The sequence below is a fragment of the Podarcis muralis genome, chromosome 5 (genome assembly GCF_964188315.1).
Source record: "Podarcis muralis chromosome 5, rPodMur119.hap1.1, whole genome shotgun sequence".
Classification (NCBI taxonomy): domain Eukaryota; kingdom Metazoa; phylum Chordata; class Lepidosauria; order Squamata; family Lacertidae; genus Podarcis; species Podarcis muralis.
The window spans coordinates 74320-100507 of record NC_135659.1 but is presented as its reverse complement, the minus strand read 5'-3'; the positions used below and the strand labels follow the sequence as shown (position 1 = coordinate 100507).

Below are 26188 nucleotides of genomic sequence, written 5' to 3'. Positions count from 1 at the left end.
GGGCGACAGTTCATCTCGAACTTCTGGCAGAAGCTGATGGGCATTCTGAACGTCAAAGTCAATTTGGCGTCGGCGAGACACCCACAGACCAACGGGCAAGCGGAGAGGGTCAACGCCATCATGCAGCAGTACCTGAGATGCTACGCCAATCAGCAGCCCACGACATGGGTGGACTACCTGCCACTCGCCGAGTTCGCTTACAACAATACGAAGCACGTGTCGACGGGGGTGACGCCGTTCTTCGCCAACAACGGGAGGCATCCCAGAACCTTCCCGGGTTTAGAGAGAGTGGGGGAGGGGGAGCCACAGGCAGCGGAAGCCTTAGCGTCGGAGTTGCAGGAAGTCCACGAACAACTCAGGAGGCAGTTAGAACTAGCAAAGCACGCATACAAGGTGCAGGCTGACAGACACAGAAGAGTTGGGGAAGACATACAGGTGGGAGACTGGGTCTGGTTAGCAGCGCAAGCAGTACCGACCAGATCGTTAGCGAAGAAGAAGCTAGGGCATAAGCAGCTAGGACCTTACCAAGTCCAGGCACAGGTCAATCCAGTGGCCTTCCGGTTGGCTCTTCCGGAAGGTTCCAGAATGCATCCGGTGTTCCATAGATCGGTGCTCACGCCCTACAAAGCACCTCATAGATTTCAGGAGCCAGACACAGCACCAGACCCGCTCAGAGAAGGGCCCAGAAAGGGGGGGTCGCCTAGGAGGGGGCACATCAACGAGGTCACAGAGATTTTAGACTCGAGATGGGGGGAAGAGGGAGTAGAATATCTCCTAGCCAGAGAGGGTACCCCGGCCAGTGCCAACAGCTGGGTACCGGACTATGCCTTGGAGGAGCCTCTGCTCAAAGAGGAGTTTCATGCCATCTTCCCGCACAGGCCCATGCCAGCAGAGTATTTCGACGACTGGCTCTTCACACCCACTCTTTCAGCCAGCACATTCCAGGGGTTCGCCTCGGACGAGGAACAGGCACCAGTCCCGAGCTCCCAGGTGGGTTCGCCACCAGGGTCTGCCTCAGACCACTCGTATTGGTGGGACGATCAACCAGAGGAGCAGTGGCGCAGGAAGTGGCTGCGGGGTCCTTGGCTGGGACCACCCGAAGAGGGGGAGGGGGGCGAGACGGACATGGACGTGTTGGGGGACAACGTAGGGTTCGAGCACGGAGACAGAGAGATGGAGGCAGAGGAGAGCGAGGTCGACGAGTACATGGGGGACGAACTGTATCCTGCACGCACCCCCGCTACGACGGAGCACCCAGCACCCACACCGGAAGGAGGGGAGGGGGGAAGGGGGGGCTTCGAGGGGGGGATGGATGTCAGGGGTTCATTAGCAGAGAGACAGGAAAGGGAGGGATTGGAGACCGAGGGAGAGGAATCCGAGGGAGAGGTCAGCGATGATAGCCATCCGAGGTCTCTAAGTCTCTCCAGCGAATCAGAGGATTCACAGAAAGGGGCTCCCGTGGTCAGAGCTAGGGGGTTGCCAGAGGGAACACCCCAGGAAGGAGGGGCCAGAGGGGACTCAGAGAGCAGCAGCTGGAAATCGGGACCAGCTTCCCCACCGGAGAGCAGTAAGGGGGAGGAGTCCCAAGCATCGGCAGCAGGCAGCTTTCCGTCAGCGGAAGGACATGAGTCAGGGTTAGCCACGCCTGCATCAGAGAGCGAGGAAACGGTCAAAAGGAAGGTCAGGGGCAGCGCGCGCGCGCCAAGTTCAAATGTACAAGAGGGGGGCGCAATGGGCAGTCCGGAGAGAGAGCCGGGTCCCAAAGCCCGCCGGAGAGAAGGGGAGGAGTCCGAAGGGTCCGCTTCCGAGGCGTCCAGGAAGGAAGGCACCCAGGGGGGTAGTAGGACCCAGAGGAGGAAGGAGAAACGTAGAAGGTGGAGTAAGGCTAGAGTCTTAAACTGGTGTACAGGGGGCGGAGACTCAGACGAGGCTTCGCTGGTCTAGGGTCTAGACGTAGAGACGCACGCTAGGGTTCGAAAATGGGAACTAAACTTCAATAAAGACTTTGTACAGTTCTGCTGGCTAGCGTTGGTCTTCTGTGAGCTGAGACCTGGGGGCCGTCTCTGACACTAATATAGAGGAATACTTGGATAATTGCCCTCCCTCTATAAATGCCCAAAGGGCTAAAAGGAGGATTAGACACAACTATGCCAGCGAACTATCAGTACAAGTCATGGATGAAATAAAGCCTTGCCAGGTCCTCCAAGTGAACCAGATAATGCTTGAGATTCATCAAAATGAGTACAAGTGGATGAATCGCAGGTTAATTATGACGTCCTTATCTCAGCTTGTGACCTGCCATTACCAAAAAGTAGATCTAAAAAATTTCCATTTCCTGCCCAGCATAAGAAACATCACACACCTATTTATGACTTTTAGATTGACAGCTCTTCCATCTCGACTTACGGAGATGAAAAACATTTTATGGCGGTCTCACCTTCTTTACCTGATAAGGGTTTTCAAGGATGAGACAGTGAGGCAGCCAGTCCCCGGCAGAGAACCAAAGCAAACGCCAATAAGAAACAATACCTGCACAAAGGAGGAAGATAAACCCGTGAGTTTGGAATTAGAAGAATTAGAAGAACTGAAGAGGAGATTATTGAGCATAAAGAGCATAAAATCTCAATTGAGCATAAAATCTCAATTCAAAACATAAGGACATTATAGCTCGGAACACTATATGCCCAATAGCCCTTCATCTCGAGGAAAGACGACTATGCAATTCCCTGATCTTTCCCCAAGCGATAGCGATGGAGAAGATGAACCTGGCAACTCTGACACTCTCATGGCAACAACTTCTAAAGAACTTCATGTCGCAGATAGATTGCTGAAACCAAGCACCCAGGCTATACTCGGGCCTTTGCCTAATACTCCTAAAACTTACAAGAATGACTCACCCAAAGGGTGAGATAGGACGGACGGAGTCTCTGAACATGAAGCGGCTCTCTGCTGGCTAGTGACCTCCATTTTACAGCACATGCCTCTTTAATACTCCCAAAGGCACAGAAAGAGTTAATAGCCTGGCTACCTTATGAGGGAGAGAGGGATTGACAGTTAGTGGACCAGTGTGGGGCTCCCCTCGCTACCTGGGGTGTGGCTGGATGGGTTTTACCTATTGGGGATGTTTGTCCTGCTGATTTTTCATCTCAATATCATACCTTTTCAATTTGGGAGACTTGGCCCAGGGATGTTATGTTATCATTCCTCTACAGGGGAGGCTAGCGTGGGGTCTGGGATTGCCACCGTCAAAGGGCAAGGGAGGTACGGCAGTGGGGGTAAATATTATCTATGAAGGATTTTGAGATGCGATGATGCTCGAACCCCTTCCAAGCTACGCCCCATCCCAAGGGACATGAGCAGGGATTATCCACCTCCGTCATTGGTGCTGTGCAATGCCAGGTCCATAGGCAATAAAACTGCCACCTTGCGAGACTTATCTCGCTGGGGGTTGACCTGGCTTGTGTGACAGAGACCTGGGTGCACGAAGGCGAAGTATTCACCTTTTATGAGATGTCACCACCAGGTTTCTCCATCCTCCACCAATCGGGGACTGTGGGTCGGGGGGGAGGGTTAGCGTTGTTAATCCAGAAGGATTGCTCTTTCAGGGCTCTGCCATCACCATCAATCTCCAGCATTGAATGTGCTGGCCTAGTGTGGGGCACAAAGGAGAGCTTGGCTGTCTGGCTGGTGTACCAACCACCAGTAGCCACCCTATCAGGCCTGTTGGATGTGGTGGCAGGCTGGGTCTTGGAGGTTTTGGGGGACTTCAATGTCCATGCTGATGCCACCCCCTCCTCACAGGCTCTGGACCTGGTGTCTTCCATGGCAATATTAGGGCTCTCACCACATGCTGGATTTGATTTTTGGTGCGGGTATAGTATGATTTTTGGTGAGGATCATGTCCTCACTTGTGGAAGTGCCATGGTCTGATCACTACATTCTGAAAGCCAGGATTGACTTCCCGCCCCCACCCCGCTTGGGTGGTGAGCCTATTTGGGCTTGATGTATTGATGTAATGAGGCACAGGATAATGTAAAATTACAAAAGGGACAAGATAGGGTTGACCCCTGTCACTGTTATTGTTTATTTTAGTTACTGTTTATTTTATTGTTTATTGTATATTTGTATTAGAGACCCTGGCAAGGAACAAAAGATCTGATGAAGAAATAAAAGGTATAACAGATGGGTGCACAGCAAATAAAAGGAGATCATTTGCAGATGACCTTGTAGGAAACCTGTTGGCGAGTATACCAAATATACACAATATCTGAGGTCGGACAGGTGGCAGGATTCAAGTTAAATAAAAATAAAACAAACCTACTGGTGAAAAATATGACAGAACAAAATAAAAATGAGCTACAAGTAGCAACACAATTGATAATTGAGGGGAAAGGGGAAGGCATGGCTAACAGTCAAGAATATAAATATTTTTAAGGATAGGTATGTAACAACGTGGAAAGAGATAAAGAAATTACGGATGTCTGGGGAAGGATGAATTTATCACTTTGGGGAAGAATTTCAGTTATGAAAATGAATGTACAGTTGTCAGGGGTTCAGGGACAGAGGCACAGGTGAGGGAGGAGATGGAGAGCGAGGGGGAAGAATCCCAGGACAGCGAGGAAGAGGATGACAATGACTTGAGGGATTCCATGAGTCTTTCAAGTGAATCGGAGGATTCCCAGAAGGGGGCGCCTGTGGTCAGGCCAAGGGGAGTCACAGGGGGGACTCGTCAGGAGCAGGGGACCAGCGGGGGAACCCAAAGTGGGAGCTGGGAGTCGGGACCGGCTTCTCCGCCAGAGCGCAGTGAAGGGGGTGGAGATTCCAGAGTGACAGGGGAAGCAGGTCCGAAAGCAGAGAGGGAGGGGAGATCGGAGCAAGACATCGTCCCGGAAAGGGAAGGGAGTAGTGCAGGGAGTAGTGTAACTGTCAAGAGGAAGGTTAGAGGTTGCGAACGCGCGCCAAGTTCAAATGTGGAGGCGCGCGGAAGAACAGGGAGCCCGGAGGAGGAGCCAGGTCCCAAAGCACGCAGGAGGGGGGAAGAGCTGTCTGGGGATTCCGCGTCAGGGGAATCCAGGAGGGGCGAAACCCCAGGGGGCAGGAAGACCCTGCGGAAAAGGAAAGAAAGGAAGAGGTGGAGCAGCACAAGCCTCTTAAACTGGTGCAGAGGAGGGACTGACTCAGAGGGGACTTCAGCGGTCCAAGCATAACAGACGTGGGGCTGCGCGCCTCGGCTGTGGAGCGTACAATACACTGCAATAAACATCTTTGTATATAAACTGGACTTGGCGTTGGTCTCTTGTGAGCTGGGACCTGGGGCAGCCCTGACAACAGTATTGCCAAGAATGTTATTTTTATTTCAAACAATACCTGTGGTCAGTGGAGCTTCAAACAATGGCAAAAAGATGTATCTAAATTCATCTGGCAGGGGAAGAAACCAAAGATTAAATACAAACTATTAACAGATAGTAAAGAAAGAGGTGGCTTCTCTCTGCCGAATTTGAAATTATATTATGAGGTGTCATGTCCCTACTGGCTATAGGAATGGATAACTTTTTAAAAATACAGATATTCTAGACTATGAGGGTCATGATAGCAGATAGATGCACATCTAAGGTATGAGAAGACCAAAGTGCATAAATGGTTTTTGAAACATTTGGTAAAAAAAGCAATTTATGGGGAAAATATAAAAACTTGTTGGAGCAGAAGACATCATGGTGGCTTTCCCCAGGGAAGCGATATCCCTGAGAAAGACTAATGCAAAAAATGAATGGGCAACCTATAGAGAGTTGCTTATGGAAGTAGAGCAACAATTGAAATTGAAAAAGTTTTGAGGATATAAGACAGTAACAGACTGGTTGCAATATCAATTAAATGATGTGTTTAAAATAGATAAGAAAATTGGATTCAGTAAAGAAATTTCAAGGTTTGAAAAATCTTTAATGGAAAATAATGTGGTTACTTTCTAAAATGTATAAATTGTTGCTAAAGTGGCATACCAAAGATGAAAAAGTTAAATCGGTAATGATATATTTGGCACAAGATATTGGGCATAATATCCAATTTTCATCTTGGGAAAAATTATGGAGGGTTAGAACTGCTTCAAATGTTTGTTGGAAATGCAAAGAGAAAGAAATGTGGTGGACAAAAGCATTCTGAGAAATGATTTATAATAAATTGAAAAAAATGTTTAAAGTAACGTTTGCGAAAAATCCAGAGTCTTTTATTAGGTGTTAAATAGTGGGTAGACATAGCAGACAACACAGCAATTTCTCCAAAGCAGCTCTTTATTTGTAAGCTGGAACAGAACAGAATAGCAAACAGCTCAGCCGGCCTGCTTTTATAGGCAGCCGGCTGTCAACATTGTAGCAACAACAACCCAGGGTTTCCCGCCTAAAGTAACTGATGTGGATCTGTGTGAATACTATATACTATACACGATACTCCAGGTGGCCAGGGTGAGAACTTCAATACATAACACCAGGTATTTTAGGTGCAGAAATTCCAAAGGAGCAGAAATGACTATTTATGTAGGCGATGACAGCAGTGTGGATACTATTGCAAAGAAGATAAAGTCCTGAGCAGAGATGAATGGTTGATATGGCGAAATTGGAAATTGACTGGGAAAATCAGAAACCAGGAAGAGACTAAATTTAAGAAAGAATAGGAAAAAATTATATTGTATAAGCTACTAAAAACTTTAGCAGGATTTGAGAAATGCTTGTAATGTACAAAAAAAATGGTAGAAAGATTATTTTTATATTAAAAAAAGAGGTAAAATAAGGGAAGCAGCTGGGGAGGGAGATTGATAATGGGAACCATGGAAGGGTGGAGGGGAGTCGAAGGATTCAGGGAATCCTAAATGATGATTAATGTCTGAATTTAAATTTGTTATGTAAAACTTAATAAAAATATGTTTTCATTTTAAAAAAGGATAATGTTCCAAGTATAATAATACTTTATTATAATAGTAAAAAAGGTAAAGGTACCCCTGCCCGTACGGGCCAGTCTTGCCAGACTCTAGGGTTGTGCGCCCATCTCACTCAAGAGGCCGGGGGCCAGCGCTGTCCGGAGACACTTCCGGGTCACGTGGCCAGCGTGACATCGCTGCTCTGGTGAGCCAGAGCCGCACACGGAAACGCCGTTTACCTTCCCGCTGGTAAGCGGTCCCTATTTATCTACTTGCACCCGGGGGTGCTTTCGAACTGCTAGGTTGGCAGGCGCTGGGACCGAACGACGGGAGCGCACCCCGCCGCAGGGATTCGAACTGCCGACCTTTCGATCGGCAAGCCCTAGGCTCTGAGGCTTTTACCCACAGCGCCACCTGCGTCCCATTTATTATAATAATAAAGTGCAAATATATAGATATAGCTAGCAGTATGCAGTAGAGCTACATACCAAATTTGGTCAAATCCCAAACTCAATCAAACCAGTTCAAGGCACAGATCCACCTTCCCTGATAAGGGTTCCATGACAAATCTAAGCTCCAATTCCCTCCACACAAAGCAGCCCATCATATGCCCATCAAAGCACTTTGCCCATTCAGTGACCGGAATGGGATGCTCTATCCCATACCAATAGTCAACTGAGGGCCAGATAACAGTTGACCTTAACTGCATAGTTCTGTGCAGGTTTCTTTTCTTCATCCCTTCACAAACTGCAGATGCAGAGTTCCTGATTTAGTTTGCAAATTGAGCATATAGGAGGACCTTGCTGTGGCCCTGGCCCCTGACTCTGGGGTTGCGGCACTCATCTCGCTTTACTGGCTGAGGGAGCCAGCGTTTGTCTGCAGACAGCTTCCGAGTCATGTGGACAGCATGACAAAGCCGCTTCTGGCGAACCAGAGCAGCACATGGAAATGCCATTTACCTTCCTGCCGGAGTGGTACCTATTTATCTACTTGCACTTGACGTGCTTTCAATCTGCTAGGTTGGCAGGAGCAGGGACCGAGCAATGGGAGCTCACCCTGTCGTGGGGATATGAACCACGGACCTTCTGATTGGCAAGCCCTAGGCCCTGTGGTTTAGACCACAGCACCATCCTTGTCCCAGTCCACCCTAACCTTATACCGTAACCCTAAACCCTACCCCCAACCTGACCCTAACTCCTAAACCGTAGGACACCCCTTACCCCCTAAACCACAGATACTTCTTGCACCATTAGGGTTAGGGTTGGGTTTGAGTTAGGGTTAGGGCCAGGGTTAGGGTAATGATTACAATCAGGGTTAGGGTTAAGTTAAGAGTTAGGTTTAAATTAGAATTAGGGTTAAGGTTAGGTTTAGGGTTAAATTAGGCTTAGGTTTAGGTTTAGGCTTAAGTTTGGGTTAGGGTTAAGGTTCGGGATAGGGTTGGGTTTAAGTTAATATTAGTGAGCGCTAGGGTGAGGGTTAGGTTTGAGTTAGGGTGAGCATTAAGGTTAAGGTTTGGGATAGGGTTGGGTTTGAGTAAGAGAAGAACAGCAGCAGGAGCAATATAATTATATTATTTATACTCCACCCATCTGGCTGCGTTTCCCAAGTCACTTGTGGCCACTTTCAATAAAAGGTAAAAACATGAGTGGATGCTCATGAATGCTCATGAATTTAGAAACTCTCAATTCCCATAGAATTCCCAAAGAAGACCTGGGAATTGTAGCTCTGAGCTTCTTTACAGAGGGTTGGACTAGATGACCCTTGGGTTCCCTTCCATCTCTACCATTCCCTCTCCACCATTCTAGGATGCTCCCTGTCTCTCTCTCTCTCTCTCGCTCACTCACACACTCACTCCTCCTTTTCATGGCAGTTTCACCTTTTTCTGCACTCCTAGCTCGGAAGGGCTGAAGAGGCTGCGCTGTCACCATGTTGGGCGCGGGCAGGGGTATCGGAAGGAGGGGCCGCCGGAGGAGAGGCAAGAGGACAGGAAGGGGAGGGAAATGGGCGAGGGCAGGGATACCGGAAGGAGGTTCCAACCGGAGGAGAGACGAGCGGAAAGGGAGGGGAAAGGGCGGAAGAGGCGCTGCGACGCTGGGCCAGCAGAGACGTGCCGAGCCAGGCTGGCCCTCTCTCTTTCTCCCAGCCGCTCTCTCTCGACCCCGCTCTCCCCAGGGTGCAGCCCTGCCCCCCGCCCCGCCCTCACCTGCCTTTCTCCCCCAGTGGCTTTCTTCTAGTGCCGCCATTTTGGGCTGTGCTGCCGCCATGCTGGGCGAGGGCAGGTGTACCGGAAGGAGGTGCCACAGGAGAGGCAAGAGGACAGGAAGGAGAGGGAACTGGGCGGAAGAGGCTGTGCTGCCGCCATGTTGGGCGAGGGCAGGAGTACCGGAAGGAGGTGCCAGCGGAGGAGAGGCAAGAGGACAGGAAGGGGAGGGGAAAGGGCGGAAGAGGCGCTGCGACGCTGGGCCAGCAGAGACGTGCCGAGCCAGGCTGGCCCTCTCTCTTTCTCCCAGCCGCTCTCTCTCGACCCCGCTCTCCCCAGGGTGCAGCCCTGCCCCCCGCCCCGCCCTCACCTGCCTTTCTCCCCCAGTGGCTTTCTTCTAGTGCCGCCATTTTGGGCTGTGCTGCCGCCATGCTGGGCGAGGGCAGGTGTACCGGAAGGAGGTGCCACAGGAGAGGCAAGAGGACAGGAAGGAGAGGGAACTGGGCGGAAGAGGCTGTGCTGCCGCCATGTTGGGCGAGGGCAGGAGTACCGGAAGGAGGTGCCAGCGGAGGAGAGGCAAGAGGACAGGAAGGGGAGGGGAAAGGGGGGAAGAGGCGCTGCGACGCTGGGCCAGCAGAGACGTGCCGAGCCAGGCTGGCCCTCTTTCTCCCAGCCGCTCTCTCTCGACCCCGCTCTCCCCAGGGTGCAGCCCTGCCCCCAGCCCCGCCCTCACCTGCCTTTCTCCCCCAGTGGCCTTCCTCTCGTGCCCCTTTGCGGAGGGATGGTGCGGGTGGGCTGCGGAAGCCAAACGGAGCCTCTCGTGGGCGGAGGAACTGCAGCTTGCGGCCCCTGCCTCACGCGCGACCACAACAGCAACACGCGCGAAGGTGGGGGCCGGCCTTCTCCCTTGCAGGAGAGAGCGACTCTGCGCGCGCATAGAGTTCTGCGCATCTCATATATGCTTACACAGGAAGGGAGGTATTTTGTTAGAGCATTCAAAAAATATGATGTCATGCCTACCCATGGAAGTGACACAGTCCAGAATCAAGCTACCTGCTATTTGTGGGTGAATGAACAAAGAAAAGAAAAATCAAAGCTGATTCATCCACTTTCTATTGCGATGGAACCAAAACACCGATGCATGAAATGGGCTGATAACAAACATTTCACTCTGCGAATTCTTGGTGAATGTGCAAAAACACCAATTTGAAATAAGCACATAGTTTTATGATCTTTTTGTGTACATGGAACCCAAAACTCCTTTTTGCTTTGTTTGGGGCGATTCTGGTGCACACCCAAAAACCACGATGCGAATTGAAATAAGCCAAATCAAAGCTTATTCGTCTTCTTTCTACGCATATGGAAGCGAAAAGACGGTGTTTTGCTATTTTGGTCTCATTACATACTTTTTTGCGATTTCTGGGTTAATGTTGCATTCACACCAAAGAACACAACTTGAAATAAGCGAAATCCAAGATTCTTCTTTCTATGTAGTTGGAACGCAAAACAACCTCTTTTGCCTAGTTTAGACTTATTACACTTTGTTTTGCTATTTGTGGGTGAATGAACAAAGAAAGAAAAATCAAAGCTGATTTGTCCACTTTCTATTGCGATAGAACCAAAACAGCTATGCAGGAATTCGGCTGATAACAAAGGTTTCACTGCGATTTCGTGGTGAATGTGCAAAAACACTGCAAAAACACCAATTTGAAATAAGCACATAGTTTTATGATCTTTTTGTGTACATGGAACCCAAAACTCCTTTTCGCTATGGGGCGATTCTGGTGCACACCCAAAAACCACGATGCGAATTGAAATAAGCCAAATCAAAGCTTATTCGTCTTTCTACGCATATGGAAGCGAAAAGACGGTGTTTTGCTATTTTGGTCTCATTACATACCTTTTGCGATTTCTGGGTTAATGTTGCATTCACACCAAAGAACACAACTTGAAATAAGCGAAATCCAAGATTCTTCTTTCTATGTAGTTGGAATCCAAAATAACCTGTTTTGCCTTCTTTAGACTTATTACACTTTGTTTTGCTATTTGTGGGTGAATGAACAAAGAAAGAAAAATCAAAGCTGATTTGTCCACTTTCTATTGCGATAGAACCAAAACAGCTATGCAGGAATTCGGCTGATAACAAAGGTTTCACTGCGATTTCGTGGTGAATGTGCAAAAACACTGCAAAAACACCAATTTGAAATAAGCACATAGTTTTATGATCTTTTTGTGTAGATGGAACCCAAAACTCCTTTTTGCTTTGTTTGGGGCGATTCTGGTGCACACCCAAACAACACCATGCCAATTGAAATAAGCGCAATCACAGCTTATTCGTCTTCTTTCCACGCATATGGAAGTGAAAAGACGGTATTTTGTTATTTTGGTCTCATTACATACCTTTTGCGATTTCTGGGTTAATGTTGCATTAACACCAAAGAACACAACTTGAAATAAGCGAAATCCAAGATTCTTCTTTCTATGTAGTTGGAATCCAAAATAACCTGTTTTGCCTTGTTTAGACTTATTACACTTTGCTTTGCTATTTGTGGGTGAATAAATAAATTAAGAAAAATCAAAGCTGATTTGTCCACTTTCTATTGCGATACAACCAAAACACCGATGCATGAATTGGGCTGATAACAAAGGTTTCACTGCGAATTCTTGGTGAATGTGCAGAAACACCGCAAAAACACCAATTTGAAATAAGCACATAGTTTTATCATCTTCTTTTTGTGTAGATGGAACCCAAAACTCCTTTTTGCTTTGGTTGGGGGCTACTCTGGTGCACACCCAAAAACAACCATGCGAATTGAAATAAGCCCAATCAAGGCTTATTCGTCTTTCTACGCATATGGAAGCGAAAAGACCGTGTTGTTATTTTGGTCTCATTACATACTTTTTGCGATTTCTGGGTTAATGTAGCATTAACACCAAAGAACACAACTTGGAATAAGCGAAATCCAAAATTCTTCTTTCTACGTACTTGGAACGCAAAACAACCTCTTTTGCATAGTTTAGACTTATTACACTTTGCTATTTGTGGGTGAATGAACAAAGAAAGAAAATTCAAAGCTGATTCGTCCACTTTCTATTGCGATGGAACCAAAACACCTATGCATGAATTGGGCTGATAACAAACATTTCAGTCTGCGATTTCTGGGTGAATGTGCATTCTAACCCCAAAAACACCAATTTGAAATAACCCCAATCAGAGCTTTAACATCTACTTTTATGCAGATGGAACCCAAAACGCCTTTTTGCTTTGGTTGGGGGCTACTCTGGTGCACACCCAAAAACCACCATGCGAATTGAAATAAGCCCAATCAAAGCTTATTTGTCTTTCTACGCATATGGAAGCGAAAAGACCATGTTTTGTTATTTTGGTCTCATTACATACTTTTTGCGATTTCTGGGTTTATATTGCATTAACACCAAAGAACACAACTTGAAATAAGCGAAATCCAAAATTCTTCTTTCTACGTACTTGGAACGCAAAACAACCTCTTTTGCATAGTTTAGACTTATTACACTTTGCTATTTGTGGGTGAATGAACAAAGAAAGAAAAATCAAAGCTGATTCATCCACTTTCTATTGCGATGGAAACAAAACACCTATGCATGAATTGGGCTGATAACAAAGATTTCAGTGTGGGATTTCTGGGTGAATGTGCATTCTAACCCCAAAAACACCAATTTGAAATAACCCCAATCAGAGCTTTAATATCTACTATTATGCAGATGGCACCCAGAACGCCTTTCTGCTTTGGTTGGGGGTGATTCTGGTGCACACCCAAACAACACCATTCCAATTGAAATAAGCCCAATCATAGCTTATTCGTCTTCTTTCCACGCATATGGATGTGAAAAGATGGTATTTTGTTATTTTGGTCTCATTACATACCTTGCGATTTCTGGGTTAATGTTGCATTCACACCAAAGAACACAACTTGAAATAAGCGAAATCCAAGATTCTTCTTTCTATGTAGTTGGAATCCAAAATAACCTGTTTTGCCGTGTTTAGACTTATTACACTTTGCTTTGCTATTTGTGGGTGAATGAACAAAGAAAGAAAAATCAAAGCTGATTTGTCAACTTTCTATTGCAATAGAACCAAAACAGCTATGCAGGAATTCGGCTGATAACAAACGTTTCACTGCGATTTCTTGGTGAATGTGCAAAAACACCGCAAAAACACCAATTTGAAATAAGCACATAGTTTTATGATCTTTTTGTGTAGATGGAACCCAAAACTCCTTTTTGCTTTGTTTGGGGAGATTCTGGTGAACACCCAAAGAACGCCATGCGAATTGAAATAAGCCAAATCAAACCTTATTCGTCTTCTTTCTACGCATATGGAAGCGAAAAGACGGTGTTTTGCTATTTTGGTCTCATTACATACTTTTTGCGATTTCTGGGTTAATGTTGCATTCACACCAAAGAACACAACTTGAAATAAGCGAAATCCAATTCTTCTTTCTATGTAGTTGGAACGCAAAACAACCTGTTTTGCCGTGTTTAATTACACTTTGCTTTGCTATTTGTGGGTGAATGAAAAAAGAAGAAAATCAAAGCTGATTTGTCCACTTTCTATTGCGATGGAACCAAAACACCGATGCATGAATTGGGCTGATAACAAACGTTTCACTGCGAATTCTTGGTGAATGTGCAAAAACACCGCAAAAACACCAATTTGAAATAAGCACATAGTTTTATCATCTTCTTTTTGTGTAGATGGAACCCAAAACTCCTTTTTGCTTTGGTTGGGGGCTACTCTGGTGCACACCCAAAAAGCACCATGCGAATTGAAATAAGCCCAATCAAAGCTTATTCGTCTTTCTACGCATATGGAAGCGAAAAGACCGTGCTTTGTTATTTTGGTCTCATTACATACTTTTTGGAATTTTTGGGTTAATGTTGCATTAACACCAAAGAACACAACTTGGAATAAGCGAAATCCAAGATTCTTTCTATGTAGTTGGAATCCAAAATAACCTCTTTTGCATAGCTTAGACTTATTACACTTTGCTATTTGTGGGTGAATGAGCAAAGAAAGAAAAATCAAAGCTGATTCGTCCACTTTCTATTGCGATGGAACCAAAACACCGATGCATGAATTGGGCTGATAACAAACATTTCAGTCTGCGATTTCTGGGTGAATGTGCATTCTAACCCCAAAAACACCAATTTGAAATAACCCCAATCAGAGCTTAAACATCACTTTTATGCAGATGGAACCCAAAACGCCTTTTTGCTTTGGTTGGGGGTGATTCTGGTGCACACCCAAACAACACCATGCCAATTGAAATAAGCGCAATCATAGCTTATTCGTCTTCTTTCCACGCATATGGAAGTGAAAAGACGGTATTTTGTTATTTTGGTCTCATTACATACCTTTTGCGATTTCTGGGTTAATGTTGCATTAACACCAAAGAACACAACTTGAAATAAGCGAAATCCAAGATTCTTCTTTTTACGTACTTGGAACGCAAAACAACCTCTTTTGCATAGTTTAGACTTATTACACTTTGCTATTTGTGGGTGAATGAACAAAGAAAGAAAAATCAAAGCTGATTCATCCACTTTCTATTGCGATGGAAACAAAACACCTATGCATGAATTGGGCTGATAACAAAGATTTCAGTGTGGGATTTCTGGGTGAATGTGCATTCTAACCCCAAAACCACCAATTTGAAATAACCCCAATCAGAGCTTTAATATCTACTATTATGCAGATGGCACCCAGAACGCCTTTCTGCTTTGGTTGGGGGTGATTCTGGTGCACACCCAAACAACACCATTCCAATTGAAATAAGCCCAATCATAGCTTATTCGTCTTCTTTCCACGCATATGGATGTGAAAAGATGGTATTTTGTTATTTTGGTCTCATTACATACCTTGCGATTTCTGGGTTAATGTTGCATTCACACCAAAGAACACAACTTGAAATAAGCGAAATCCAAGATTCTTCTTTCTATGTAGTTGGAATCCAAAATAACCTGTTTTGCCGTGTTTAGACTTATTACACTTTGCTTTGCTATTTGTGGGTGAATGAACAAAGAAAGAAAAATCAAAGCTGATTTGTCAACTTTCTATTGCAATAGAACCAAAACAGCTATGCAGGAATTCGGCTGATAACAAACGTTTCACTGCGATTTCTTGGTGAATGTGCAAAAACACCGCAAAAACACCAATTTGAAATAAGCACATAGTTTTATGATCTTTTTGTGTAGATGCAACGCAAAACTCCTTTTTGCTTTGTTTGGGGCGATTCTGGTGAACACCCAAAGAACGCCATGCGAATCGAAATAAGCCAAATCAAACCTTATTCGTCTTCTTTCTACGCATATGGAAGCGAAAAGACGGTGTTTTGCTATTTTGGTCTCATTACATACTTTTTGCGATTTCTGGGTTAATGTTGCATTCACACCAAAGAACACAACTTGGAATAAGCGAAATCCAAGATTCTTTCTATGTAGTTGGAATCCAACATAACCTCTTTTGCATAGCTTAGACTTATTAAACTTTGCTATTTGTGGGTGAATGAGCAAAGAAAGAAAAATCAAAGCTGATTCGTCCACTTTCTATTGCGATGGAACCAAAACACCGATGCATGAATTGGGCTGATAACAAACATTTCAGTCTGCGATTTCTGGGTGAATGTGCATTCTAACCCCAAAAACACCAATTTGAAATAACCCCAATCAGAGCTTAAACATCACTTTTATGCAGATGGAACCCAAAACGCCTTTTTGCTTTGGTTGGGGGTGATTCTGGTGCACACCCAAACAACACCATGCCAATTGAAATAAGCGCAATCATAGCTTATTCGTCTTCTTTCCACGCATATGGAAGTGAAAAGACGGTATTTTGTTATTTTGGTCTCATTACATACTTTTTGCGATTTCTGGGTTAATGTTGCATTCACACCAAAGAACACAACTTGAAATAAGCGAAATCCAATTCTTCTTTCTATGTAGTTGGAACGCAAAACAACCTGTTTTGCCGTGTTTAATTACACTTTGCTTTGCTATTTGTGGGTGAATGAAAAAAGAAGAAAATCAAAGCTGATTTGTCCACTTTCTATTGCGATGGAACCAAAACACCGATGCATGAATTGGGCTGATAACAAACGTTTCACTGCGAATTCTTGGTGAATGTGGAAAAACACCGCAAAAACACCAATTTGAAATAAGCACATAGTTTTATCATCTTCTTTTTGTGTAGATGGAACCCAAAACTCCTTTTTGCTTTGGTTGGGGGCTACTCTGGTGCACACCCAAAAAGCACCATGCGAATTGAAATAAGCCCAATCAAAGCTTATTCGTCTTTCTACGCATATGGAAGCGAAAAGACCGTGCTTTGTTATTTTGGTCTCATTACATACTTTTTGGAATTTTTGGGTTAATGTTGCATTAACACCAAAGAACACAACTTGGAATAAGCGAAATCCAAGATTCTTTCTATGTAGTTGGAATCCAAAATAACCTCTTTTGCATAGCTTAGACTTATTTGCTATTTGTGGGTGAATGAGCAAAGAAAGAAAAATCAAAGCTGATTCGTCCACTTTCTATTGCGATGGAACCAAAACACCGATGCATGAATTGGGCTGATAACAAACATTTCAGTCTGCGATTTCTGGGTGAATGTGCATTCTAACCCCAAAAACACCAATTTGAAATAACCCCAATCAGAGCTTAAACATCACTTTTATGCAGATGGAACCCAAAACGCCTTTTTGCTTTGGCTGGGGGTGATTCTGGTGCACACCCAAACAACACCATGCCAATTGAAATAAGCGCAATCATAGCTTATTCGTCTTCTTTCCACGCATATGGAAGTGAAAAGACGGTATTTTGTTATTTTGGTCTCATTACATACCTTTTGCGATTTCTGGGTTAATGTTGCATTAACACCAAAGAACACAACTTGAAATAAGCGAAATCCAAGATTCTTCTTTCTATGTAGTTGGAATCCAAAATAACCTGTTTTGCCTTGTTTAGACTTATTACACTTTGCTTTGCTATTTGTGGGTGAATAAATAAATTAAGAAAAATCAAAGCTGATTTGTCCACTTTCTATTGCGATACAACCAAAACAGCTATGCATGAATTGGGCTGATAACAAACGTTTCACTGCGATTTCTTGGTGAATGTGCAAAAACACCGCAAAAACACCAATTTGAAAGAAGCACATAGTTTTATGATCTTCTTTTTGTGTAGATGGAACCCAAAACTCCGTTTTGCTTTGGTTGGGGGCTACTCTGGTGCACACCCAAAAACAACCATGCGAATTGAAATAAGCCCAATCAAGGCTTATTCGACTTTCTACGCATATGGAAGCGAAAAGACCGTGTTTTGTTATTTTGGTCTCATTACATACTTTTTGCGATTTCTGGGTTAATGTAGCATTAACACCAAAGAACACAACTTGGAATAAGCGAAATCCAAAATTCTTCTTTCTACGTACTTGGAACGCAAAACAACCTCTTTTGCATAGTTTAGACTTATTACACTTTGCTATTTGTGGGTGAATGAACAAAGAAAGAAAAATCAAAGCTGATTCGTCCACTTTCTATTGCGATGGAACCAAAACACCTATGCATGAATTGGGCTGATAACAAACATTTCAGTCTGCGATTTCTGGGTGAATGTGCATTCTAACCCCAAAAACACCAATTTGAAATAACCCCAATCAGAGCTTTAACATCACTTTTATGCAGATGGAACCCAAAACGCCTTTTTGCTTTGGTTGGGGGCTACTCTGGTGCACACCCAAAAACCACCATGCGAATTGAAATAAGCCCAATCAAAGCTTATTTGTCTTTCTACGCATATGGAAGCGAAAAGACCATGTTTTGTTATTTTGGTCTCATTACATACTTTTTGCGATTTCTGGGTTAATGTTGCATTAACACCAAAGAACACAACTTGAAATAAGCGAAATCCAAAATTCTTCTTTCTACGTACTTGGAACGCAAAACAACCTCTTTTGCATAGTTTAGACATTACACTTTGCTTTGCTATTTGTGGGTGAATGAACAAAGAAAGAAAAATCAAAGCTGATTTGTCAACTTTCTATTGCAATAGAACCAAAACAGCTATGCAGGAATTCGGCTGATAACAAACGTTTCACTGCGATTTCTTGGTTAATGTGCAAAAACACTGCAAAAACACCAATTTGAAATAAGCACATAGTTTTATGATCTTCTTTTTGTGTAGATGGAACCCAAAACTCCTTTTTGCTTTGGTTGGGGGCTACTCTGGTGCACACCCAAAAACCACCATGCGAATTGAAATTAGCCCAATCAAAGCTTATTCGTCTTTCTACGCATATGGAAGCGCAAAGACCGTGCTTTGTTATTTTGGTCTCATTACATACTTTTTGGAATTTCTGGGTTAATGTTGCATTAACACCAAAGAACACAACTTGAAATAAGCGAAATCCAAGATTCTTTCTATGTAGTTGGAATCCAAAATAACGTTGTTTTGCCTTGTTTAGACATTACACTTTGCTTTGCTATTTGTGGGTGAATGAATAAATTAAGGAAAATGAAAGCTGATTTGTCCACTTTCTATTGCGAAAGTGCAAAACAGCTATGCATGAATTGGGCTGATAACAAACGTTTCACTGTGCAATTTCTTGGTGAATGTGCAAAAACACCGCAAAAACACCAATTTGAAAGAAGCACATAGTTTTATGATCTTCTTTTTGTGTAGATGAAACCCAAAGCTCCTTTTTGCTTTGGTTGGGGGCTAATCTGGTGCACACCCAAAAACAACCATGCGAATTGAAATAAGCCCAATCAAGGCTTATTCGTCTTTCTACGCATATGGAAGCGAAAAGACCGTGTTTTGTTATTTTGGTCTCATTACATACTTTTTGCGATTTCTGGGTTAATGTTGCATTAACACCAAAGAACACAACTTGGAATAAGCGAAATCCAAAATTCTTCTTTCTACGTACTTGGAACGCAAAACAACCTCTTTTGCATAGTTTAGACTTATTACACTTTGCTATTTGTGGGTGAATGAGCAAAGAAAGAAAAATCAAAGCTGATTCGTCCACTTTCTATTGCGATGGAAACAAAACACCTATGCATGAATTGGGCTGATAACAAGCATTTCAGTCTGCGATTTCTGGGTGAATGTGCATTCTAACCCCTAAAACACCAATTTGAAATAACCCCAATCAGAGCTTTAACATCTACTATTATGCAGATGGAACCCAAAACGCCTTTTTGCTTAGGTTGGGGGTGATTCTGGTGCACACCCAAACAACACCATGCCAATTGAAATAAGCCCAATCAAAGCTGATTTGTCCATTGCGATAGAACCAAAACAGCTATGCAGGAATTGGGCTGATAACAAACATTTCAGTCTGCGATTTCTGGGTGAATGTGCAAAAACACCGCAAAAACACCAATTTGAAAGAAGCACATAGTTTTATGATCTTCTTTTTGTGTAGATGGAACCCAAAACTCCTTTTTGCTTTGGTTGGGGGCTACTCTGGTGCACACCCAAACAACACCATGCCAATTGAAATAAGCCCAATCAAAGCTTATTTGTCTTCTTTCAACGCATATGGAAGCGAAAAGACGGTGTTTTGCTACTTTGGTCTCATTACATACTTTTTGCCATTTCTGGGTTAATGTTGCATTCACACCAAAGAACACAACTTGAAATAAGCGAAATCCAAGATTCTTCTTTCTATGTAGTTGGAACGCAAAACAACCTGTTTTGCCGTGTTTAGACTTATTACACTTTGCTTTGCTATTTGTGGGTGAATGAACAAAGAAGAAAATCAAAGCTGATTTGTCCACTTTCTATTGCGATGGAAACAAAACACCGATGCATGAATTGGGCTGATAACAAACGTTTCACTGCGAATTCTTGATGAATGTGCAAAAACACCGCAAAAACACCAATTTGAAATAAGCACATAGTTTTATCATCTTCTTTTTGTGTAGATGGAACCCAAAACTCCTTTTTACTTTGGTTGGGGGCTACTCTGGTGCACACCCAAAAACCACCATGCGAATTGAAATAAGCCCAATCAAAGCTTATTCGTCTTTCTACGCATATGGAAGCGAAAAGACCGTGCTTTATTATTTTGGTCTCATTACATACTTTTTGGAATTTCTGGGTTAATGTTGCATTAACACCAAAGAACACAACTTGAAATAAGCGAAATCCAAGATTCTTTCTATGTAGTTGGAATCCAAAATAACCTTGTTTTGCCTTGTTTAGACATTACACTTTGCTTTGCTATTTGTGGGTGAATGAATAAATTAAGAAAAATCAAAGCTGATTTGTCCACTTTCTATTGCGAAAGTGCAAAACAGCTATGCATGAATTGGGCTGATAACAAACGTTTCACTGTGCGATTTCTTGGTGAATGTGCAAAAACACCGCAAAAACACCAATTTGAAAGAAGCACATAGTTTTATGATCTTCTTTTTGTGTAGATGGAACCCAAAACTCCTTTTTGCTTTGGTTGGGGGCTACTCTGGTGCACACCCAAAAACAACCATGCGAATTGAAATAAGCCCAATCAAGGCTTATTCGTCTTTCTACGCATATGGAAGCGAAAAGACCGTGTTTTGTTATTTTGGTCTCATTACATACTTTTTGCGATTTCTGGGTTAATGTTGCATTAACACCAAAGAACACAACTTGGAATAAGCGAAATCCAAAATTCTTCTTTCTACGTACTTGGAACGCAAAACAACCTCTTTTGCATAGTTTAGACTTATTACACTTTGCTATTTGTGGGTGAATGAAGAAAGAAAGAAAAATCAAAGCTGATTCGTCCACTTTCTATTGCGATAGAACCAAACATTTCAGTCTGCGATTTCTGGGTGAATGTGCAAAAACACCGCAAAAACACCAATTTGAAAGAAGCACATAGTTTTATGATCTTCTTTTTGTGTAGATGGAACCCAAAACTCCTTTTTGCTTTGGTTGGGGGCTACTCTGGTGCACACCCAAAAACCACCATGCGAATTGAAATAAGCCCAATCAAAGCTTATTCGTCTTTCTACGCATATGGAAGCGAAAAGACCGTGTTTTGTTATTTTGGTCTCGTTACATACTTTTTGCGATTTCTGGGTTAATGTTGCATTAACACCAAAGAACACAACTTGAAATAACCGAAATCCAAAGTTCTTCTTTCTACGTACTTGGAACACAAAACAACCTCTTTTGCGTAGTTTAGACTTATTATACTTTGCTTTGCTATTTGTTGGTGAATGAACAAAGAAAGAAAAATCAAAGCTGTTTCGTCCACTTTCTATTGCGATGGAAACAAAACACCTATGCATGAATTGGGCTGATGACAAACATTTCAGTCTGCGATTTCTGGGTGAATGTGCATTCTAACCCCTAAAACACCAATTTGAAATAACCCCAATCAGAGCTTCAATATCTACTATTATGCAGATGGAACCCAAAACGCCTTTTTGCTTTGGTTGGGGGTGATTCTGGTGCACACCCAAACAACACCATGCCAATTGAAATAAGCCCAATCAAAGCTTATTTGTCTTCTTTCAACGCATATGGAAGCGAAAAGACGGTGTTTTGCTATTTTGGTCTCATTACATACTTTTTGCGATTTCTGGGCTAATGTTGCATTAACACCAAAGAACACAACTTGAAATAACCGAAATCCAAAGTTCTTCTTTCTACGTACTTGGAACACAAAACAACCTCTTTTGCGTAGTTTAGACTTATTATACTTTGCTTTGCTATTTGTTGGTGAATGAACAAAGAAAGAAAAATCAAAGCTGATTCATCCACCTTCTATTGCGATGGAACCAGAACACCGATGCATGAATTGGGCTGATAACAAACATTTCAGTCTGCGATTTCTGGGTGAATGTGCATTCTAACCCCAAAAACACCAATTTGAAATCACCCCAATCAGAGCTTTAACATCTACTTTTATGCAGATGGAACCCAAAACGCCTTTTTGCTTTGGTTGGGGGTGATTCTGGTGCACACCCAAACAACACCATTCCAATTGAAATAAGCCCAATCAAAGCTTATTCGTCTTCTTTCAACGCATATGGAAGCGAAAAGACGGTGTTTTGTTATTTTGGTCTCATTACATACCTTTTGCGATTTCTGGGTTAATGTTGCATTAACACCAAAGAACACAACTTGAAATAAGCGAAATCCAAGATTCTTCTTTCTATGTAGTTGGAATCCAAAATAACCTGTTTTGCCGTGTTTAGACTTATTACACTTTGTTTTGCTATTTGTGGGTGAATGAACATAGAAAGAAAAGTCAAAGCTGATTTGTCCACTTTCTATTGCGATAGAACCAAAACAGCTATGCAGGAATTGGGCTGATAACAAACATTTCAGTCTGCGATTTCTGGGTGAATGTGCAAAAACACCGCAAAAACACCAATTTGAAAGAAGCACATAGTTTTATGATCTTCTTTTTGTGTAGATGGAACCCAAAACTCCTTTTTGCTTTGGTTGGGGGCTACTCTGGTGCACACCCAAAAACCACCATGCGAATTGAAATAAGCCCAATCAAAGCTTATTCGTCTTTATACGCATATGGAAGCGAAAAGACCGTGTTTTGTTATTTTGGTCTCATTACATACTTTTTGCGATTTCTGGGTTAATGTTGCATTAACACCAAAGAACACAACTTGGAATAAGCGAAATCCAAAATTCTTCTTTCTACGTACTTGGAACGCAAAACAACCTCTTTTGCATACTTTAGACTTATTACACTTTGCTATTTGTGGGTGAATGAGCAAAGAAAGAAAAATCAAAGCTGATTCGTCCACTTTCTATTGCGATGGAAACAAAACACCTATGCATGATTTGGACTGATAACAAACATTTCAGTCTGCGATTTCTGGGTGAATGTGCATTCTAACCCCTAAAACACCAATTTGAAATAACCCCAATCAGAGCTTTAATATCTACTATTATGCAGATGGAACCCAAAACGCCTTTTTGCTTTGGTTGGGGGTGATTCTGGTGCACACCCAAACAACACCATGCCAATTGAAATAAGCCCAATCAAAGCTTATTCGTCTTCTTTCAACGCATATGGAAGCGAAAAGACGGTGTTTTGTTATTTTGGTCTCATTACATACTTTTTGCGATTTCTGGGCTAATGTTGCATTAACACCAAAGAACACAACTTGAAATAACCGAAATCCAAAGTTCTTCTTTCTACGTACTTGGAACACAAAACAACCTCTTTTGCGTAGTTTAGACTTATTACACTTTGCTTTGCTATTTGTTGGTGAATGAACAAAGAAAGAAAAATCAAAGCTGATTCATCCACCTTCTATTGCGATGGAACCAAAACACCGATGCATGAATTGGGCTGATAACAAACATTTCAGTCTGCGATTTCTGCGTGAATGTGCATTCTAACCCCAAAACCACCAATTTGAAATAACCCCAATCAGAGCTTTAACATCTACTTTTATGCAGATGGAACCCAAAACGCCTTTTTGCTTTGGTTGGGGGTGATTCTGGTGCACACCCAAACAACACCATTCCAATTGAAATAAGCCCAATCAAAGCTTATTCGTCTTCTTTCAACGGATATGGAAGCGAAAAGACGGTGTTTTGTTATTTTGGTCTCATTACATACCTTTTGCGATTTCTGGGTTAATGTTGCATTAACAACAAAGAACACAACTTGAAATAAGCGAAATCCAAGATTCTTCTTTCTATGTAGTTGGAATCCAAAATAACCTGTTTTGCCGTGTTTAGACTTATTACACTTTGCTTTGCTATTTGTGGGTGAATGAACAAAGAAAGAAAAATCAAAGCTGATTTGTCCACTTTCTATTGCGATAGAACCAAAACAGCTATGCAGGAATTGGGCTGATAACAAACGTTTCACTCTGCGATTTCTTGGTGAATGTGCAAAAACACTGCAAAAACACCAATTTGAAATAAGCACATAGTTTTATGATCTTTTTGTGTAGATGGAACCCAAAACTCCTTTTTGCTTTGTTTGGGGCGATTCTGGTGCACACCGAAAAAACACCATGCGAATTGAAATCAAACCTTATTCGTCTTCTTTCTACGCATATGAAAGTGAAAAGAGGGTGTTTTGTTATTTTGGTCTCATTACATACCTTTTGCGATTTCTGGGTTAATGTTGCATAAACACCAAAGAACACAAGCGATATCCAAGATTCTTCTTTCTATGTAGTTGGAACACAAAACAACCTCTTTTGCCTAGTTTAGACTTATTACACTTTGCTTTGCTATTTGTGGGTAAATGAACACTGATAGCACAATTAAAGCTTGTTCGTCCTCTTTCTATTGAGATGGAACCAAAACACCTATGCTTGATTTGGGCTGATAACAAACATTTAACTCTGCGGTTTTTGGGTGAATGTGCATTCTATCCCCCAAAACAACAATTGGAAATAAGCCCATCATCTGATTATTATTATTATTATTATTATTATTATTATTATTATTTTGTAAACTTTAAAAAAAGAAGCCAGGGCCATTTGATAATAATCTGCCAAAATAAAAGTTAGCAACCAGAGGCAGCTAGCTTTAATGGTCGTATCGGATCTTCTTCTCCATCTTTTTCAAATATTTCTAATCTTTCAACTCTTTCCAATCCTCAGTGGGAAAAGAAAATGAAAGCTCACCTCACCAGTGTTTCTAAGGGACCCAAGCACCTGGAGGTCACAGCATTATGGGTGAAAGGATGTCAGTGGCAAGGAGGCCTGGGACAATGGGCCAGGTGTTTGCATGTGCCCCCCCCCCCCAGTTCAGCCACAGCCTCCACTGGGTTTTCCAGAAGCCATGCAAGATTTTTCAGCCAAGCAGGTCAAGGCAATGTTATTATTACATTGATTAAACTAATTTTATTAAATTTCTATGACACCCCTCATTGGGGGATCATATGCTTGTTTCACCTCTGCACTCTAAGTTATGGGTGGCCTTTCTCTCTTGCCAGCATTGTATATTGAAAACAAAAAATGCCCAGTTTGAAATTATTATTATAATTATTATACATTTATTTGTACCCTGCTGTCAGGGGTTCAGGAGCAGAGGCAAGGGCAAGGGAGGAAACAGAGAGCGAAGGGGAGGAGGCAGAAGAAAGGATGAGCGATGACGACGACCCGAGATCTCCGAGTCTCTCCAGTGAGTCGGAGGATTCACAGAAAGGAGCACCAGTGGCCAAGGCAAGGGGGGAGTTTAGGGGGGCACCCCAGGGAGATAGAGCCAGAGGGGAATCAGAGGAGAGCAGTTGGAGATCGGGTCCAGCGTCACCGCCAGAGAGCAGGGAAGAGGAAAGGAGCCAGGGGGCAAGCGCTGGCAGCTCACAGCAGGAGGGAGGGCACGAGTCAGGGGTGGCCACACCTCCATCTGGGAGCGAAGAAACGGTTAGACGGAAGGTGGAAGGTTGGGCGCGCGCGCCAAGTTCAAATGCACAGGAAGGAGGCGCAGTAGGCAGCCCGGAAAGAGAGCCGGGTCCTAAAGCCCGGCGCAAGGAGACAGGAGAGTCCGGGGGGTCAGCGTCCGAAGAATCCCGGAAGGAAGAGACCCAGGGGGGCAGAGGGACCCAGAGAAGAACAGTCAGGCGGAAAAGGTGGAGCAGGGCTAGGATATTAAGTTGGTGTACGAGGGGCGGAGATTCAGACGGAGCTTCGCCGATCTAGCTACTAGACGTAGGGTTGCACGCAGCAGCTTGAGAATGGAAACTGTAACTCAATAAAGACTTTTACTTAATGACCGTTGGCTAGCGTGATCCTCTGTGAGCTAGGATCTTGAAGCAACCCTGACAGTAAGCTCCGTCTCTCGTATTGTGGGCATCTACAGCCTCGAGGAGAGGAGAGAAGCAGGTGCCTACTAGTGAGCTCACGAACGGCAGCCGACATGACGGCTGAACAGCAGATAGCGGAACTCAGAGAAGCAGTGTCACAGCTGAATGCCGAGGCTCTCGCATCCAGGAAGAGAGAGGAGGACGCAGCTGCCGCCTACAGGGATCTCCAGGTCAGGTTGGAAGTGCTTACGAAGCAAGGGCAACAGACACCCAAACCAGAGGGGATTGGGTTGGGGAGACGCACAGG

At 43.5% G+C, this 26188-nt stretch overlaps 1 long non-coding RNA gene across 4 annotated transcripts in view; it reads right to left on the bottom strand.

Annotated features, from left to right (window-relative positions):
- Positions 1-26188, bottom strand: part of LOC144327721 (uncharacterized) — a 75918-nt gene that overhangs the window by 11503 nt on the left and 38227 nt on the right. Inside the window, exons 1-2 of one of the 4 annotated variants that reach the window (XR_013392786.1) lie at positions 9111-9336; positions 2438-2529 (exon numbers count right to left, since the gene is read on the bottom strand). The exons of 1 other annotated variant lie outside the window; for it this stretch is intronic. This is a non-coding gene — a long non-coding RNA (uncharacterized LOC144327721). 2 more of the 4 variants (XR_013392784.1, XR_013392785.1) reach the window with 2 other exon arrangements.